Genomic DNA, 21,727 nt, shown 5'->3' with positions numbered 1-21,727 from the left:
AAGCAGATTCGTTCCGATAGAACAGAAGGGCTTAGATTAGCACATTAACGTTTCAGACTGTATATAGATATAGATATTTATACAGATATAGAAACCAAAAAAAGCCAAAACGTGGAAATTGATTGTTTGTTTAGATATGACCTCATAATAAGTTCACTAACAGAAACTTCAACATCATAATGTGGAAAGGAAAACGGATTAAAGCATTGTGCAGTTTGAAGATATAAGGTAATATCTCACAAAGGCATCCTCTGTGTAACCACTTGAATAGATAGCCAATATCATACAAACCTTAAGCAACATATTGCAGTTTAACAATAGAGCATATCATTTGAGTTAGTTATGTCATAATAGAATGATTCCTCGTGATCAAATTTGCTAAACAAGTATAATCATATTGCATGAAGGATAATAAGAATATTACCTAGCGGAATAACATCATAGAAGTTATCCCCTTTGGGAAGAAAACCATAAAACATAAGAAAGTGTGAACTTGGTAAGCTCCCATAACTAAGGTAGCATTGGTTTCCTTTTTCACATGGTCGTGATACTGGAAATTTCAGGGTCTTGGTTACTGGGTCTACTCTACCATAATGAAGTATGTGTGGGCACAGCTGTGACAAGAAGATAATAACAAAATATCAGCAAAGGGACGAAATCATAACCAATATCACTGGCTCATTTGGAGTGGATATCCTACTGAGTGGTTCAAGAACCAAGCAAGTTCTTAGCTTTCCATCAGCAAAAACCACCTTCATGCTATTTGAGTACCAAAGCTCACAAGCCCATAGAAATTTATCCCAACTATACAGCTTTGGTTCAAAAATATCAGATAATTATCGCATTGTTGTGGGCATAATGCATCAAATTGTTGGCGTAAGTGCTGAAATCAGGGATAAAATTGTTGCATTAAGAACAGTGGTTTTTCATGCTGAAAAGAAAAAAAAAACATGGAAATAAATTACCTCTTTAGATTGCAATAATTCTTCAAAGAGCAGGGTTCCTTCTAATGCAGCAAGTGCATCAACTCGAAAATTCAACCCTGTGAATTAAAAAATCACATTAACCATAACGTGTAAGGATAGAAGAGAACAGAGTTACAGAAGAATAAGCATATAATTTATACAAGATTTGACAAGGAACGATTTCTTTTCTTCTTATCATATATGCTTAAAGGAGCATTACATAAGAATTCAGTAATGCTTTCAGCTCTACAGAACTAACAGGGCAATTCTATAAACAACTGATGAGGAAAAGAAAGCAATACTAACTAAAATAAAAGGGGCATATGCCCAAACAAGACCCTTCTGGTTCACAGACATCCAAACCAGACCTCGGCTTTCACCCATCATTTTTAAAACTCCCTGTAACTGCTAATGAAAAAATAATGCTAAATTTAGCCCCAAAACAGTGTTTTAATCTACATACAAGTGTTAAATCCTATTTCAGTAAACCAGGCCCATTAACCCATTACCAAAATTAACCCATAGCTGAAGCTTAACCAAATCCTAACTTTTCTGCCTCCCTCTCACTATTGCTATGACCTCCTACTGACATACTCCACGTCACAATTTTGAAATTGGATCACATACCTTTGCTATCTCTGATGGCCCATGCGGGTCTCCAATGAAATTTAGTGGATTTCCTTTTAAGAGAGATCGGGGTTCCTTGACCTTCCTTTTCCAACAGCAGAGAACACGCAATTGGGTATCCATCTCTACCGGGGCAAAGATCATAGAGAACTTGTACAGCTTCCAAAGATATTTTTTTCCTCTTAACATTAATGAGAGACATTTCTTTCCTCCATCTGCAAGTGTTTCTTGCAGCCCCAGTGCTTGTGGCTTTGATCCAATCACAAGCAAAGACCAAGAGTAGAAGAGTCTTCTCAAATCTCTAATCAACTCACTACAATCAAAAGCCACAATCACAGAGGAAGATATCCTTATTTGACCTTGTTTATTTCTGATTTGCTTGAGCAGAATAACAATTTATTGGCTTCTTAATAACCTTCCTTTGTTCATGCATGTTGTGATAGTTGACATATTTATTTGTTAAATTATTTCTTTAATGCATCTTCAAAATCAGTAGGTTTTACTATTATTCAACTGTTACTAACAGTTGAGTCCTACATATGCTTTTACAAATGTTTACGATAGTTAGTTAATGAATGAGAACTGAACTGTATTCTAAGATGAAATAACAGTGAGTGTAATAAAAAGACGCTGATAATATGATAATGAATTTAGACCTCAATTTAGCTCATTGGCAGATAAGCTAGCATTATGCCTGTAGCACACTCAATTGATCGTCAACAAATGTGCATCACCCCCTACTAGTGCTATAATAGTCATACCCATCTTTGAATGCATGGGATGTACCACTTTGTAGTATCATAGTGCAAGGAAAATCCCACTTTTGACCATGCATTTAGAACTCAATGAACATTCCAATCAATTCCTGTTTCTACTTAACATGTACTCACAGAACTATTCTATGCTTATTGTTTAAGTTAGAATAAATTATTACTTTTATCATATTTCCTTTTGTGTTCTGAATTAGTGAATAAAAAGGAATAACTGGATAAAAGCAAACATTATTTAGCACTCCTACTTATTCCAATGAATGATACAGTGAATGTTGGTGGGATTTTGGCACAGCTTTGTGAACTTAGTCCCTGCCAAAGCAAAGGGTTGACTTGGGGCATGACAATGCCGTTGTTAAGGTTAAAACATTACTTGAGGTAATGTAAGTACCTTATTTCATCTGGGTGTTGATAGTGAGTTATTCAAAATGGGGACCTTGTCCTTTATTCTTTTGTGAAAAAAGAAGGTATATATTTGAGCATTTTTATATGAACTCAAATTACACACCATTTCGACCTAAAAAAAATGGCACACCTTCATAACTCAGATCAAAAATAGTAAACCCAAAGTAGTCTCAAAACTTGGAAAATGTGAATACAATTGCACAAAATACATTTTTTTCTACGGTTGCATAGGAAAACATATACAGTCGATCAACGATGCACCCAGGCCCCCTAGTTAATCATACTTTTGGTGGTGTTTATACTGCACTAATCAAATTTACTTATCTTGAAAGTTTCAGAATTCAGAGTAACAAAATTACACTGAGAGATACCTGTATTGAATTCTGTAGGTAATGTGTCAAAATAAATCTTGAACTTGGAATTTGGATTAAATCTCTCCCTCATGCTCCATAACAACAACATAGTCTCAGGAGTTATATCATCCAACTTCTTCAAGACATCAAACTGGCATTACAATAAGGAAATCAGAGAGAAATAAACAATGTAGTTTCAAGAGCTTAATGGAGCAGAAAAATGACTTTCAGATCGACTGTCCTTTTTTCCATTAGAACATACCTAAACTGAAGTAAGGAACTCTGAAAAAATTCAAACATTACTATGCAGTGAAAGTCTATACTGTTAGTAATAATGTCAAAAAACATAAAACCTCCCTTTTCGAGTTTCAACACAGGTCAACATGTAAGCAATATGAAATTGCCACTATATCTTTGAAAAAAGCAAACTGAAAGTCACTAAGTGTGCGTCGTTACAATTTTGACAAGATCTGATCAAGTACCTAAAATGACAAAAAAAAGAAAAAACAGAGTAGCAGGAATTGTAACAGCATACCATGTCAGAATTATAAACAAGGTCCTCAGATATGATGAGTGATTCTGGGATTTCTAAAGCAATGCCCCCAATGCTCATATCTTCTAGTGCAACTGCTCCTCTTCCAGCTTCCTCAAAATCTTTAGGCAATAAGAATGTAAAGTTTCTCTTTACAAGGTAAACTAAGAGGGCATTTCAATACTACATCAAGCAATTGCTTGAACAGAAGCTCTTTTTCCTTTATACCACTCACATACATGTTTCAAAAAAAAAAACAAATTTGTTGATGCAAGAAAACAAAATTGACACAAAAATGCTCGATCATTATAATGAAATGCCTGTTGGTTGCTACTCGGAAAACCTAATGGTTCCACTGTACAAAAATTTTGTACAAAGGTCTGAACCTTTTCCTAGCTACCATGTGTTCTTTTAAATTAAACTTGGATCGCCTGCGGAACTTAACACGTTTGATCCTAAGCTTAATTTATTTGTTCTTTTAGGTTTAGACTTGGATCTCCTGCGAAACTTAACACGTTTGATCCAAATCACCTAGGTTATTAATTTCATTAAATATTAGTTTCCAAAATTGTCTTCCAGTACTGACGTGGCGAGGCACGTGGCCTTCTTGGATATGGGAGCAACCACCACCGACTAGACAAAGCCTTTTAAGGAAAGTTAATATTTAATTTCCTTAAATAACTTTAGGTCAACCGAAAAGAACAATCAAATCACAAGGAAAAGAAAAACAAAAGAACATAATATTGAAAACAAATTCGAAACACTAAAATCGTATGCCTCTTGTATTTGGTATTATTTCCAAAAATAACTAGTATGATGCGGAAAGGAAAAATACTAATTATACCTTTTAGAAAGACCTCTTGATCTACTATCGTATTCCTCTTCTAACCTCGAACGTTGTGTGGGCAACGATCTTCCGAGATGAGAACCACGAAGCACCTTCTTCTTCCTTGTAAGTTTCGGCCATTAAAAACTTCTCCTAGGATGAAGAGGTTCGGCCACCACCACCATGCTTCAAGGGATGCTAAAGACGAGGCTTGCTTTCTCTCCTTCTTCTCCTTCCTTGATCCGGCCACAAACAAAAGCTCCACCAAGAGATAAGTTTCGGCCAACAAGAGGAGAGGAGAGAAATAGGGTCGGCCACCACCACCATGCTCCAAGGGATGAAAGCTTTCTCTCCTTCTTCTTCTTCTTCTCCAAGTAGTATCCGACCAACACAAAAGCTCCAAGCAAGGAAGGGTTTCGGCCACCACAAAGAGGAAGAGAGGGAGAGAGGATGGCCGGCCACAACACCAAGGAAAAAGAGGGAGAGAATAATAGAGGTTGTGTGTTATGAAGGCACCCCAACCCCCTCTTTTATATTCCTTAGCCTTGGTAAATTAGGAAATTTAATTACAATAAAATTTCCTTAATTTTCCTTGACAACAATTAATTAAGAAAAATTAAATAAAATTTCTTAATCAATTGTATCATGGCCGGCCACATCAACAAGAGCAAATAAGGAGATTTTTTCTCAAGAAAAATTAAAGTTTCCTAATTTGCTTCCGGAAAAATTTTAAAATAAAATTTTTCCATAATAATCTCTTCATGGTTGATCAAAAGAAATTTCCATAATTTGAATTTTTATCATGTGGATAATTTACAAAGAATAAAATTAAAACATCTTTCCAATCTACAAATAAGGAAAGAGATTTAATCTCTTTCCTTAATCTTTTGTAGAGACTTTTAAAAGATATTTTAATTTTTAATCTCTTTAATAAATTATATCTTCCACATAATAAAAAATTAAAATTAAAATTCCTTTTAATTGAATGGGGGCCGGCCACCTAAGCTTGGGTTCAAGCTAGGGCCGGCCACCCATGAATCAAGGATTGGTCGGCCCTAGCTTGAACCACAAGCTAGCTTGGCCGGCCCCCTTATCATGGGTATGAAGGTGGGTATAGGTAGGTATAGTACTCTATAATTAAGAGGCTACGATAGGGACCGAGAGGAGGAATTGGTTTTGGTCTCCCGATAAAATTAAGCATCCCGTGTTCGCCCCGAACACACAACTTAATTTTATCAATAATAATTCATTCCACTAAAGAATTATTATTGAACTACCGCACCAATCCCAAATTACATTTTTGGGCTCCTTATTATGAGTGTGTTAGTCTCCCTGTGTTTAAGATAACAAATGTCCACTAATTAAGTAAGTTACTGACAACTCACTTAATTAATATCTAGCTCCAAGAGTAGTACCACTCAACTTCATCGTCATGTCGGATGGTTTAACACGACAATCCTTACGAGCTCCTCTCGGGGACATTCTCAACCTAGATCACTGGGACAGCTTTTCTTATAATCAACAACACACACTATAAGTGATATCATTTCCAACTTATCGCTTATCGATTTATCGAACTAAATCTCACCCATCGATAAATTAAAGAAATAAATATCAATTATATGCTTGTTATTATATTAGATTAAGAGCACATTTCCATAATAACCGAGGTCTTGCTCCTTTATAAAGTCAAGATAAAAAGAACGACCTCAAATGGTCCTACTCAATACACTCTAAGTGTATTAGTGTAATTATATAGTTAAGATAAACTAATAACTAATTACACTACCGACCTTCCAATGGTTTGTTCCTTTCCATCTGTCGTGAGCCAACTCTTTATAATTTATAAGGAACCGATAACACGATCTTCTGTGTGTGACATCACACACCATGTTATCTACAATATAAATTAATTGAGCAATTACATTTATCATAAATATAGACATTTGACCAATGTGATTCTTATTTCTAGATAAATATTTATACCAAAAGCTAGGCTTTTAGTATACATCCTAACAATCTCCCACTTATACTAAAAGACTAAGCTATCATATTTGCTACCATACATTTGATTCCCAACCCTTCAACATGCTCATCAAAAGCTCTTGTCTTAAGGACCTTAGTGAAAGGATCTATAGGTCATCACCTGATGCAATCTAGGCGGCAACAACTTCTCGTCGTTTATACGATTTCTCGTATTGGGTGGTACTCATACCTATCAGGTTTACTTGCCTTATAGACTTATGGTTTCTTCGAGTTTGGTGCTGCACCAATATTATTACAATAAATTGTAATAATCTTTGGACAAACTAGAAATCATATCTAAGTCTATCTTGAGGTTATTGAGTCATTCAGCTTTTATGACTACCTCAGAGGCTTGCCATATACTAAACTTCTATGGTGTAGTCCAGAAAAATACCTATGTTTATCACTCTTCCATAGTTATGACTTTAACTCCTAAAGTAAACACAAAACCCCGAGGTTGACTTATTACTGTCCTTATCCGATTGGAAGTCAAAATCCATACAACCCACAGGGACCAAAATAGCTGCCTTGTAAACTAGCATATAATCTCTAGTGCCTCTAAGGTACTTCAATATATGCTTTACTACAGACTAATGTCCTTGTCTAGGGTTACTTTGATATCTGCTAACCATGCCAACGGTAAAACAGATATCCTGTCTCGTATACAGCATTGCATACATTAGGCTTCCCAGAGCTGAAGCATAAGGAACTGCCTTCATGTCCTTTATCTCCTTTAATGTCTTCGGAGACATCTCTTTAGATAAAGCTACTCCATGCCTAAAAGGTAAGAAACCTTTCTTAGAGTTCTGCATGCTTAAAACGAGCAAGGATTTTTCTGATATATGAAGCTTGAGATAAGTAAAAAATATTCTTTTCTTGCGATCCCTTATTACTTTGATCTCAAGAATATATACATTCTCCCAAATCCTTTATATCAAATTGTTTGGACAACCATACCCTTACTTTTGACAACATTTTGATATTGTTTCCAACTACCAAAAATGTTATCTACGTATAGTACAAGAAATACCACCACGTTTCCATCACACCTTTTGTATACACAAGAGTTATCCGGTTACTAAATAAATCCATAGGTCTGGATTACTTTGACAAACAGGATGTTCCAAGACCTTGAAGCTTTGTCTCAGTCCATAGACTGATTGAGCTTGCACACAAGATGCTCTTTGCCAACCCTTCCGGTTGCTTTATACGGATGCTTTCTTCAAGACTTCCATTAAGGAATCTTGTCTCGACATCTGCCAAATAGATCAAAGAACCGGATAGACTTAAGCATGGCTACCGGTGAAAAAGTTTCCTTTTCATCAAGCCTCGCTTTGAAAGTTTCTACCTTCCGCTCATCCTCTTTCCTATTATAGACCTTTTACATCCAAAGGCTTTTACACCATTGGTGGTTCTACAAGCTTCCATTTTATTGTAATACATATATTCTAATTCTATTATTCATTACTCTTTGCCAAGATATCTGCGATCTTTATCTTGAGTGCTTCATACGTCCGAGATCGTGTTCATGTCCTCCGGACCGAGTCCAAAACTCTCCCAAAACATGAATCTTTTACAACCCTCCCACTACGACGAGGCGTCTGTGATTGTGTATCATTTGTGATACGTGTTGCTGTTTCTTGTGGTATCTCTGTTGGTACTAGATTAGACATGTCCTTTATTATTTCCTTAAGAACAAATTTACTTATGGGCACGTGGTTTATTACATAATTCTTTTCTAAAAATCGATCATTGATGCTAACAATGACCTTCTGATTTTTAAGACTATAAACCTACTTTCATTTCTCTAGGATAACCCACAAACAAGTGAATTTCTGTCCAACTTATCATTATCTCTCTTCAGCATATGTGATGGACTACCTGAATCCGAATATGCTTCAAAATAGGCGTACGCCTATTCAACAATTCTATATGAGTAGAGAGTTCTGACTTTGGAAGGTACTATGTTCACTTTTGTTTCCAGAGTATACCCTTAAAATGAATTTGGTAATTTTCTAAATAACTCATCATCAATCTACTTATTTCCATAAGAGTCCTATACCTTCCTTTTTCTACACCATTCTGTTGGGGTGTACCTGACTTCTGATAAGTGACTCCTAAATTCTCCCAAGAGGTACTTGCCACTACGATCTTACCGTAGTGTCTTGATACTTTTACTTTGACATTTCTCCACATCAGCCTCGTACTCTTTGAACTAATCAAAGCACTTATACTTGCGGCACATCAAGTGAATGTATCCGTATCTCAAATAGTTGTCTATAAAATAGACGAAATATTTGAAGCAATCTCTTGCTTGGATAGTCAAAGGTCTTCACAAATCAGAATGAACCTATTCCTATATATCTTTGGCTCCAAACCCCTTAGATTTAAAAGCTTCTTGGTTATTTTTCCTTCCAAGTAAGACTCGTAGGTTGGAAAGATTTCCACTACTAATGAATCCAAAAGTTCATCAGCTACCAATGAATCCTACTTAAGTTAATATAACCTAGCCTTAGATGCCAAAGATATAACTGGTTCATTTCCAAAGGTTGCTTTCTCTTAAAGTTAGAAGATGTGTTACTAATTTTCATTTGTTTCATCGTGGGAGTTATTGAATTATAAATTGTCAACCAACATATCAGAATAGATAACTTCCCTATTTTTTTTTATAACAACTTTGTTATCAAAATAGACACAATATCTATTCTATAATAGTTTAGAAACTGAAATCAGGTTCTTTCTAAAGTATGTAAAGACAATTTCTAATAATCCTAACTTTATTCTATTAAAGAATAAACCTCTCTCACTGCAACAGCTGCTACTTTTGAGTTTGACGGATGGTGTTTTATTTTCATTTAGTTGTCGGGTTCTCGAACCCCTGCAGATAATTGATTAATGGCATCCAGATCTCACACTCTGTGTTACGTAGATAACACCACTAGACGCTTTCAACTAATAAATTAAATACACCTAAATTGTTCTTAGTCTTAAGAAGACAAATGTCCACGTCCTATTTCCAATCATTACAATCGAGACTACTAAGTCTTTTCTATAGTATAATGACAACTAGGGAATATTTTAAATCCTAAGAATCACAAAAATATTCGATCAAGATCAATTCCTTAAAATCCCTATGAATTTGTATGTCACGATAGTGTGGACGATACAAAATAAAAGATTTTATCCATTAATTTTATTACCTCGTCAACTTTACTTTATGATGAATAAAATTAATAGTTGATCTGTCTTTGATCAAATATTTGGTCAAAACCTTTTTGAATTTAAAATAACATTGATTCCTCAAACAATATTATTTAAATTCATCAACACCTTAAACACCGTGAATTTTGCATGCCACGATAGTGTGGACGTATACAAAATTAAACATTTGTAAGAGGAGGGGTTTACCCATTAATTATCTTGTCAATAAATCTTTATGACAAATAAAATTACCTCAAATACCGTGAATTTTGTATGCCACGATAGTGTGGACGTATACAAAATCAAACATTTGTAAGAGGAGTTTTTAATTTTATTATCTTGTCTACCTATTTATTTGACAAATTAATAGTTGGTTTTCTTCGGTCACACAAATAATAGCAGTGACTCCGATGGGGAGGATACTATTAGACGTGTCTAAGTGTATACCATTACTTGACACTAATTCCATTAATAAGATTGTGTCCCTTCCGATGGGGAAGATCACACGCTCTTATTGTTATGTTTATTTGCTGAAAATCAAAGATGAAGCTTTAGATAAATTTATGATTTTTAAATCTGAAGCTGAGAATCAAACAAATAAATCTGTTAAGAGGTTAAGGTCCGATAGGGGTGGAGAGTTTACCTCAAACCTGTTTCAAAAATTTTATCAAGATACAGGTATAATTCACGAGGTAACTGCTCCATATAGTCCTCAATCCAACGGTATAGCAGAACGAAAAAATCGAACCCTTGAAAATATGATTAATTCCATGTTAGGCAGTTCTGGGTTACCCAACTTCATGTGGGGGGAAGCTCTATACACTGCATGTCATGCGTTAAATGGAGTCCCCATGAGGTCTAGGGATAAAAGCCCATATGAGTTTTGGAAAGGCCGGAGGACAAGTTTGAAATATCTTAAAGTGTGGGGGTGCCTTGCAAAGGTACTAGTACCTGGACACAGAAGGAAAAAACTTGGTCCAAAGATCGTAGATGGTATCTTCGTTATTCTCAAAATAGTATTGCATATAGGTTTCTGATTATTAAATTTGAAATTTCTGGAATAGATGCAAATACTATTGTAGAACTTCGTGATGTTACATTTTTTGAGGATATATTTCCTAGGAAGACGAGAATACCTCAGTCTATATCTAGTATTCCTACTAGAGATAAGCCTGCTTCCGAAGAGGCCCCATTATCCGTAGAAGGTATACCTTCCTCAAGTCACTCTAGACTAGATGAATCTAGTGAGTGTACAGAACTAAGAAGAAGCAAGAGGCAACGTGTGTCTACAGATTTAGACCAGGACTTTATCACCTATAATATAGAAGGTGACCCTGTGACATATAGAGATGCTATGACTTCTCCTGAAACTAAGCACTGGAAAGAGGTCATTAAAAATGAAATGGACTCTATTATCTCTAATGTCACTTGGGAGTTGGTAGATTTACCTCCTGGGTGTAACACTATAGGATGTAAATGGGTGTTTAAAAGAAAACTAAAACCTGATGGGTCAGTAGATAAATTCAAAGCCCGTCTAGTTGCTAAGGGATTCAAACAGAAAGCAGGGATTGACTATTTTGACACTTATTCTCCTGTTACTAGAATTACTACAATCCGAGTGTTAATAGCATTGACATCCATATATCATCTTAAGGTCCATCAAATGGATATCAAAACGGCATTCCTTAATGGAGATCTTGAAGAAGAGATATATATGGATCAGCATGAGGGACATGTAGTTTCTGGAAGTGAGAATAAAATTTGTAGGTTAGTCAAATCTCTTTATGGTTTGAAGCAAGCCCCAAAGTAGTGGCACGAAAAATTTAATAGAGCTATGCTATCATTTGGCTTTGAAATGAATGACTCTAATAAATGTGTGTATGCTAAAATGAAAGGTAATAATTGTGTTATCTTATGTTTATATGTAGATGATATTCTACTGTTTGGTTATAACCTTTCTATTATTAATGAGACTAAGGCCCTTTTAAGTGGTAAGTTTGATATGAAGGATATGGGTTGTGCTGACATGATTTTAGGGCTAAGTTTGACTCGATCAACTGATGGAATAGCAATTTCTCAGTCACTCTATATTGAAAGAGTATTAGAGAAATATGGCTATAGCCAAGTTAAATCTGTAGTCACACCATATGATCCTTCAAAAACTCTCCACAAGAATAAGAGTGGTGTGATGATACTCACAAATAATAGGTAGTCTAATGTATTTAGCAAATTATTCTAGACTTGATATTTCTTTTGCTATATCGAAATTGAGTAGGTTTACCAGCTGTCTGGACAGAACACATTGGGATGCATTAGACAGAGTACTCAGATACCTAAAAGACACTATATCCTTGGGCTTGTGGTATGGGAGATTCCCTACAGTCCTGGAGGGATATAGTGATGCTAGTTGGATAGCGAAGACTGCTGAGTGTAAAAGCGTTACTAGTTATGTCTTTACACTTGGAGGCGGTGCAGTTGCTTGGAGGTATGTTAAACAGACGATTATAACCCGTTCTACATCTGAGGCAGAATTGTGTGTTTTGGATACCACAGTAACTGAAGCTGATTGGCTGAAGGGTCTTCTTTCTGAAATTCCCTTGATGATGAAGCCAATACCTTCTATTTCAGTACACTGTGATAATCAAACAACAATAGCTCAGATTAGAAGCTTTAAGTATAACCAAAAATAGAAGAGACATGTACGAATACGATTAAAGTCTATTCGTGAGTTAGTGTCTCTTGGAGTGGCGTCATTGGACTTTGTAAGTTCAAAGGACAATATTGCTGATCCACTTACTAAAGGGCTTGATTATGAGAAAATCAAGAGATCCAGTAAGGGAATGGGACTGAGGCCTGTCCTGTATTCATCTATAGCAGCAACCCAACCTATCTGATTGGAGATCCCAAGAAGTAGGTTCAATGTGGTATAAACAGGCTATAAGGATGAATCGTAAGCATCAAATTGATTGAGATGTAATCTCATAGTCTCTTCCCTGGATAGATGCTTGACTGCTAGTAAGGATGAGCTTAGCAGCTCTTAATGAGTTCAAGGTCTTAATGACAGGATGCTTGCAGTACATCCTTGGAGAACTCACCTATGTAAGTGTAACTGTGGGGCCGCAGTGTAGGGGGTCTAGGCAACTCTCCTTAGCACTTATTAAACAAGATTCGGTGGCATGGCCGTAATGCACCAACCTAGAAGGATTCAACCATCGCCAGTGATGAGTTGTTCTATGCATTTCTATAAAGACCAACTGCAAATCAATACTCGTAAAATGGATCCTTCCGCGACTCTTGCACTATCAAAGCTGAATGCAACTCCACATTCTTATTAGCACCTATAATGAATTTTCAAAAACATGTTGAGTTTTAGTTCACATTATTCCTTATGCTTTTAGTCTCACATTGCTAAGCCAAGAAGGTTGGAAGGCCTTATATATGGAGTCCTTCCATCCATGCTTAGCAATGTTAAGGGACTTACACGTATGCGCGGGCTGAGCCCAAATCGAGTGGTTTCGGGGGGTTCGAGCCGGAAATCCATAAACCGGGCGCGATGCACGCGCGCATGGGGGGGGGGGGGGGGGGGGGGGTGCAAATCCCCAGCTCGTGGGCCTCGCGCTTGCGGGCGGCCTGGTCTATTTTTGCCAGTTTGGTGACATGGTTTATTTTTTTTGGTCCGGTTTGGTTCTGTCCCTCGCACCTGGTGGTTCGGTTCTGTCCGCGCGAGGAAGCGAAGCAGCGCACCCGCGTGTGAGATGAGGAAGCAGAAGCAAAGCGTGCGTCGCTTCCTCTACACTGCTTCAAGTGTATAAATACACTTCCTCTGCTCCTTCTCAACTCACTCCGAAAAAAGAAAAGCATTCCTCTGCTCTCTGCTTTCTCCTTCTTCTTTTCTTTCCAAGTTCTGAGGCTTGGTTCTGCGATCTGAGGTTGAGTCCGAGTGCGGCGTTCGTCTTGGAGTGCACCTACGAACGACGCGAGCGGTTGTCGGATCTTGGGAGGATTTTACCGGAGAGCCTCTGCACCGTGAGCGGCAATAAATTCTCTAAAGACAGTCGGCAAGCCCGACGCTTCAACCGGAGATATACAAATTCTTAACCTTACTCTTATTACCATTTATTACATGCTTATCATTTATTGATACAATTATAAATTACTATGTTAGCGTAATCATATAACAACAGCTGTTGCAAGTTTCTCATCTTCCTTTTCCTTCCCTTTTCCTTTTTCTTTCCATCTTTCCTTTTTCTTTTTCATAAATCACAATTAACCATTTTTCAATTATTCTCCCTATTCTGTCCACCTCTGAGGTAAATACACCGTCAGAGAAGTGGCATGATTTAGCTACAATAATAAGCTAAAAGAAACATGGGACTGCTAGCATGGACAATGTGAAGCAAACATGACACGAACAGCACCAATTCATCTATTGCCACCAGAACTTCAACATAGAAACAGTTAATTAACATAACAATCCATATCGCTGATGACTTTGCAGCTACTAGTATTTATGAAGATAAGAAGAAATATCACAAGCAAAGCCACAGAGAGCGTGCCAAAAATTGTATTAAGTATCAAAACATGTTCTTGTCTGGACTGGAATGTGTCAAGCCATCTGTTGTAAACCAAACAATATGTAGCCGGAGATATATAGGGTTTTTAGCTGAATTTAAAATTACACCAAATTTAAATTCAATTTACAATTGAGAAGACCTGAGCGGATAATCTCAGGTTGCCAGCAAAGGCTGATTTTCTGACCTCGAAATGACAGACCGAGCAAGACGTCCGAGCAGCAAGTCGAGTCGGCAGCTCGGGTCGGCCGAACAGCAATGCGGGTCGGCAACTCAGGTCGGCCGAGCAGCTAGGCGGGTCGGCAGCTCGGGTCGACCGAGCAGCTAGGCGGGTCGGCAGGTCGACAGCTCGGGTCGGCCGAGCAGCTTGGTGGGTCGGCAGAGCAAGTAGGGTCGTCCGAATGGAGGTCAGATCGGCCGGTCGGGTCGGCCGGTCGGTCGGGTCGGCCGGTCGGTCGGGTCGGCCGAGTGGGCAGGTCAGCCGGTCGGGTCGGCCAAGTGGGCAGGTCGGGAGGATTGACCGAGGCCTGCGAGTCGCAGTTTCCTTGAAACAGATTCGCCCCCACCTCCGGCTGTGCTTCGAGGCTTAATCGGGTCATCTGTTTCCCAGGATACAACGGCTGACCATGAGTTCGACCAAGCACTGGTGGTCACGGCGAGCTGAGTGGTACCCGAATGTTATCACGGGCACTCTGCCGAGCAGGAGTTGCACGACAGAGGAGAGGAATGAGGAGGAGAGCTTCTGGTTTTTCTGCTGTATGTACTCTGGCTATGATCGCAGCCTCCTTATATATGAGCTTAGATCAACGGCAGCGTTAATGACCTTAATGGTCATTATTAGTCGAGTAGTGAAACGGTCGTTTCACTTGGCTGTTCCACTTGGGCAGATTTTTGCCCTGACCGGTCCGACATTCGTGTACGCAGGACGCGCTCGCACATGAGTCAACTTGGTTCAGTGCAATCCGGACCCTGGATTTGCACCCCCCCTGCACACCCACGCGTGAGAGAGAGCCTCACCCCATGCATTTGTTCACATGCTCAAAGTATGTGAATTAATATAAACCAACAAAAGTGTCATGAAACTCCCAATGTGGGATTAAAATCTCATTCACAATGGAGCTTCTTCTCTTCCTCCTCTTCTCCATTCACACTTAATCAACAATCCCCCACATGAATGGAGATAGGGAATGTGATAGCATTCAACAATTGAGTCAAGTATAGGATAAATAGGTTTTACTCTTTGAACCTTCCCTTGTGAGGATTTGGTTGCTTACTAGCTGATAGTATACGCGAAGTCCTTGAACTATACTGCCGTCTGTGTAAGCAGTGACTAATCTCACCCAAGACTCTCCCTGATACAACTCAGTTCTCATGAGTGTGTTCGTTCTTGGCCATGAACACGTCTGGTTCTGTGAGAAGCTTTAAGAATTGTACCTCCAATTCTCTTCGAAGCGGCCCCACTTCTTTCTCACATAGGTGATCCCTCAAGAGTTGCCATCTACTATTCTTGATCATTAAAAGTCCATTGGCTTATCCTAGTCTAGTCACTGTTTCATTGGGCTATTTCCCCACAGTGTGTCTAGTCAGTGCAGATTAGTTGTCCCTTTGAACCTAGTTCTTGGGATCTCCAGTCAGCATAGGTTGGGTGTTCTCTGCACTGATCGCTGACAACGGCATCAAGCCCATTCCCTGTGATGAGCTTGCAACTAACTCTCGATTTAACCCCTTGGTTAGCGGATCCGATAGGTTATCTTTTGACTTCACATAGTCAACAGTGATAACTCCAGTTGAGAGATTCCTAATTTAACTTCTAAAAAACATAGGGTATTTAAGGAAAGGCTCGATACTTGTACAAAAAAATTTTTTACAGTGGAACCGATACGTTTTCCTAAGATTAACCAACAGGAAATATATCCAAATTTTTTAGATAATTATAGAAAAATCGATATTTGAATAGGGATAATTGAAAGATGGAAAGTTAATTCCATTATTATGTCCTCCCATGGTGAAGGCTGCACTGCTTAGGTTCATAGAAGCACATCTAACAAGAATCATATGGATAATGTGAAACTAATAGTTTTATTCATCAAGTTTAATCAAAGTTGGAGCGAGACTCCCAACTCTTTGATCCTCTGGCTAATCATCTGTATTTGTGTTTGAAGGTTGAGATTAAAATACACATCTATGCTACTTCTACTCCCTCGACAGTAGTCTATCTGAGAAATACTTTCTCCTTGATTCTTTGAAAGATGTTAACTCGTATCTATCATTCATGTTAATGCAGTACCATCCTTGATGAATTTATCAAGAATCTTGTCCACGTAATATGAATGACAAAGAATAAGTCCTCCTACCGTTCTAAGAAATGTGATTCCTAGAATTATATCAACCATGTAGACTCATATCTTTCATATTAAATCTTGAGTTCAATATATCTTTAGTGATTATCTTATCTTATCATTACTACCAATGATAAACATGTCATCTACATATAGACACAAAATGACAAAGTCATTCTTTGTAGATTTCATGTACACACATTTATCACATTCATTAATTTTGAATTCACATTCCTCTATGTTCTGTCAAATTTCTCATGTCACTATTTTGGTGCTTGTTTCAAGTCATATAATAAGTTCACCAATGTACAAATCTTATTTTTCTGTCCTAGCACAAGAAACCCTTTATGTTGTTTCATATAGATTTCCTCTTCTAAATTCCCATTTAAAAAGATTATTTTTACATCGATCTGATGTATTTCGAGATTCCACAGAGCGATAATAGCCAACAATACCTAACGGAAGTTATTCTCGATACCGGAGAGTACGATCAAAATAATCAAGGCTTTCTTTGTCAGATCCTTTCGATTACCAATTTAGATTTGATCAATCGTGTCATCTGATTTCATTTTCTTCATGAAGATCCACTTCGCAACTTCCTTAAGGAAGATCCACGAGTTCCCAAATATGATTTTGCAAGATAAAATCTATCTCAGATGCAATTGTCTCATTCCAATGAGGTCCATCAGGATATCTTACCGCTTCCGAGCAATTCCGGCTCACGACCGACGTAAAATCCGAGAGGATTTTTCTACCCGCTCTTTTAACCTCGCCCAAGCTCAACCCTCCACCTCATCGTCATCATCGTCTTCTTCTTCCTCATCAGGTTTCATTCGCCCCTTTCTAGAGCATCCTCCTCCTCCTTGAAGAACGAGGTAGTTCTCGATCGATTATCAAGTTCTTGTGTATCTACGATATGTGTGACTCATACACACGTAATCTATACGCAGCGCTGTTTTGTGAATATCCAATAAATACGCAATCAATAGTCTTTCTTAATCCTTTTGGATCAGGTACCAACACTTGGCAAGACACCCCAATTCGTAAATACTTGTATAACGGTTGTCTTCCATTCCACAACTCATAAGGGCTCTTATCTATTTTCTTCGGGCACCTTATTTAAAGGTAATTAGTTGTTAACACAGGACTCCGAGCTCCAGTAGAAGAGCATTCATCATCTCCTTAAGAGTTCGATTCTTTTCGTCAAAGACTCCATTTCACGAGGAGTATAAGAGTGTTGTTTTGATCGATCCGTATGTTTCAAGACACAACTTAGTGAACGGTGACACATATTCACCGCCTCGGTCACTTGAACCACCTTTCTATTAAGCTGGTTTTCAACCTCATTCTTATAAAGAGCAAATTTCTCTATAGCTTCATCCTTACTTTTGAGAAGATACACATAATAGTATTTTGTGTTATCATCTACAAAAGTGATGAAGTATTTATTACCACAATGTGTTAGCGTACCTTTTAGGTCACACACATCAGTGTGGATTAGGTCAAGTGGTTCATTACTTCTTTCAATATGTTGAAAGGATGACCTTGTCATTTTCGCTTCAACACAAATCTCATACTTGTGTTTTGGGTCAAGGTAGAATGTAGGTATGCTTTGCATGTTTATTAATCTACGCAACACATCGTAGTTAACATGTCCTAGTCTACCATGCCACAAACACGAAGACTCAAGCATATAAGTGGAAGAGCTTTCATTTTTATTTATCTTAGGCCTAACCGCCATTACATTGAGCTTAAACAACCCATCAAATACATAACTTCTTCCTACAAACACTCCATTCTTGGACAATACAACTTTGTCCGACTCAAAATCAATGTGAAACCATGCTTGCTCAAAAGTGATCCGGACACTAGATTCTTCCGAATCTCCGGAACATACAGCACATTGTTCAGAGTAAGGTCCTTGCCCGAGGTCATCTTCAGCACCACCTTTCCTTGGCCCATGATGTCCGAGGTTACTGAGTTCCCCATGAATAGCTTGTCTCCAGTGACTTCTTCAAAGTTGTGGAGCAGCTCCTTATTGCAGCAGACATGTCTGGTGGCTCCAGTATCGATCCACCATTGCTACGGGTTTGAACCGACTAGATTCAATTCTGAGACCACAGCGCAGAGGTCGTCCATTTCTGGTCCCTCGTTCAGGTTGGCCTCTTGCTTCTTCTTCGGCTTTCTGCACTCCGGAGATTTATGATCCACTTTGTCATAGTTGAAGAACTTCCTAGAGAACTTCTTCTTGCTAATGCCTCTTTGGGTCCCATCTTGGAAGATTTGGGATTCTTCCGTTTCGAGCTTTGACCGTGCTCGACTACGTTGGCTTTCACTGTAGCCGGAGAGAACAACTTTCTTTCTGAACTCTTGTTGTCTTCTTCGATGCGAAGTCGAACAATTAGTTCCTCCACATTCATCTCCTTCCGCTTGTGCTTCAGGTAATTCTTGAAGTCCTTCCAGCCGGGAGGCAGCTTCTCGATGATAGCAGCCACTTGGAAGGTTTCACTCAGAACCATCCCTTCTGAGTGGATCTCGTGCAAGATCACCTGAAGCTCCTGGACTTGGCTGATCACCGTCTTGGAGTCAACCATCTTGTAGTCTAGGAAACGACCCACGATGAACTTCTTTACCCCTGCATCCTCCGTCTTGTATTTCTTGTCCAAGGACTCCCACAGCTCCTTAGCCGTACTCTTCATGCTATACACAGCGTACAGCGAGTCGGCAAGGCAGTTGAGGATGTAGTTTCGGCAAAGGAACTCAGAATGAGTCCATGCCTCCACTGTACTGATGGTTTGCGCATCAGCATCCTCAGCGTGCTTGGGAGGGTCCTCGGTCAAGAACCAAGCCAGATTGAGTGTGGTCAAGTAGAAGAGTATCTTCTGCTTCTCTGGCCTTTCCCCATGACTGATTGGCACAGTTCCAATCGGGGCGGAGGGGGCCTGCACGTGTTGAGTTCAGTTCCAATCGGGGCGGAGGGCGCCTGCACGTGTTGAGTTTGTTACACCTCAACAGGTCGTTCTGTGGCCATCTCAACATAATCGAATCTGTTTCAAGATTGTTGTAAACCAAACAATCTGTAGCCCTGAGCGGATAATCTCAGGCTGCCAGCAGGGGTTGGTTTTCTGACCTTGGAATGACAGACCAAGCAAGACGTTCGAGCAGCAAGTCGGGTCAGAGGAGGAGAGCTTCTGGTTTTTTTGCTGTGTGTACTCTGGCTATGGTCGCAGTCTCCTTATATAGGAGCTTAGATCAACGATAGCGTTAATGAACTTAATGGTCATTATTAGCCGAGTAGTGAAACGGCCGTTTCACCTGGCTGTTCCACTTGGGCAAATTTTTTCCCCGACCGATCCGGCATTCGTGTGCGCAGGATGCGCTCGCACATGAGTCAACTTGGTTCAGTGCAATCCGGACCCTGGATTTGCACCCCCCCGGGCATAATGAAAGGAGGTAAAATGCTTATAAATCATCGCAAATAGGTAACTATAGAAGATTGAATTATAGTCCCGAAAGCATAATGAAACATGATAAAAATAATACTGCAACAGAACAACAAATGATGGTTAATTGTCCACAACATTATCAGCGTACCACTTGTAGTTGTAGGTATCTGCCAGTCCTTCGCGGAGGGCAGCACCCCCACACATTCCAGCCAGCATAGAGCTGTCCATGAGTTTTCTCGGTGTCCCATCGGGCTTCGTCTTGTCCCACACAAGCTCACCCTGGAAGCCGACCACCTCCTTCACAAGCTCCGCGAGTTCCTTTATTGTCACCTCCTTACCACTCCTAACATTGGCGTGCTCTAAGCCGGAGTACCGGTCCATTAGGAAGACCACCGCGTCGGCAAGATCATCGACGTGGAGGAACTCGCGCAGTGGAGAACCGGTGCCCCAGACGACGACCTCATTGGCGCGAGAGATCTTCACGTTGTGGAAGCGTCGGATCAGTGCCGGGAGAACGTGGGAATTCTCCGGGTGGAAATTGTCCTGAGGGCCGTAGAGGTTGGTGGGCATGGCGGAGATTGCGTTGAGGCCGTGCTGGATCCGGTAGGCTTGGCACATCTTGATGCCAGCAATTTTCGCGACGGCATACCACTCGTTGGTAGGCTCGAGCGGGCCGGAGAGGAGGGCGGATTCCGGGATCGGCTGGGGGGCGTGCTTGGGGTAGATGCAGGAAGAGCCGAGAAAGAAGAGTTTGCTGACGGCTCCACCGGTGCAGCGGAGGGAGGCATCGATGATGTTGGTCTGGATCTGTAGGTTGACGGCGATGAAATCGGCGGGTAGGTGGAATTAGCGTGGATGCCACCGACCTTGGCAGCGGCGACGATGGCGTAGCGAGGGCGTTCGGTGGCGAAGAAAGCCTCGACGTCGGCCTGGCGAGTGAGATCGAGCTCGGCGTGGGTGCGAAGGAGGAGTTTAGTGAATCCGAGAGCGACGAGCTTGCGGTGGATGGCGGAGCCGACGAGGCCTCGGTGGCCGGCTACGAACATCTTTGCGTCGGTGTCGGAGAGGAACGAGGCGACCACCTCCGTCTGATCTTCCGGTGATGCTCCCATGGATTCCATTAAGGAGACGAACGAGACGATATCGCCGGAATCTGGCGACGGTGGAAAGGGGATTGCAATCTAATAAAGGGGAGACTGGTGCGGAGAAGGTCATGTGAGTGACACGTGATCCGAGATGGTTTAAGAATATTTTTTACAATTTAGAAATCATAAAAAAGATTAAAAAAATAAAATAAAATAAAATAAAAAAGAAAGAGAGCAGTGAGAAATGGGAGAAGAATCGGAAGGGGCGACGTGGCGGTGGTAATTTGTTTAAAATATAAAAATCTAAAACAATTAAATATTTTAAAAAGAAATTTATAAGAGATAAAATTATTTAAACTCTTTAAAAATTACTTCATATGATATAAAAATTATTATAATTTTCGAAATAATTATTTGTATATATTAAGTACTTGGGCCGATTTATTTATATTTTATAATTTATTAATTGCAAACTATTTTCTAAATAATAATCTCATTGAAAGTAATAATAACACTATTATAATTAAAGTCAATAAAAAAATAAATAAGAAACTACAATAGTTAACATATTAGTTTTTATAT

The 21,727-nt window shown here is 39.4% G+C and overlaps 1 pseudogene; it reads right to left on the bottom strand.

The window, feature by feature from the left end:
* Positions 1-828: 828 nt before the first annotated feature.
* On the bottom strand, positions 829-21,246 carry LOC122051138 (annotated as a pseudogene).
* Positions 21,247-21,727: the final 481 nt, after the last annotated feature.

This window comes from Zingiber officinale, chromosome 3A, assembly GCF_018446385.1.
Source record: "Zingiber officinale cultivar Zhangliang chromosome 3A, Zo_v1.1, whole genome shotgun sequence".
Taxonomy (NCBI): domain Eukaryota; kingdom Viridiplantae; phylum Streptophyta; class Magnoliopsida; order Zingiberales; family Zingiberaceae; genus Zingiber; species Zingiber officinale.
The sequence above is the reverse complement of the archived record's forward strand: the minus strand, read 5'-3'. Positions and strand labels throughout refer to the sequence as shown.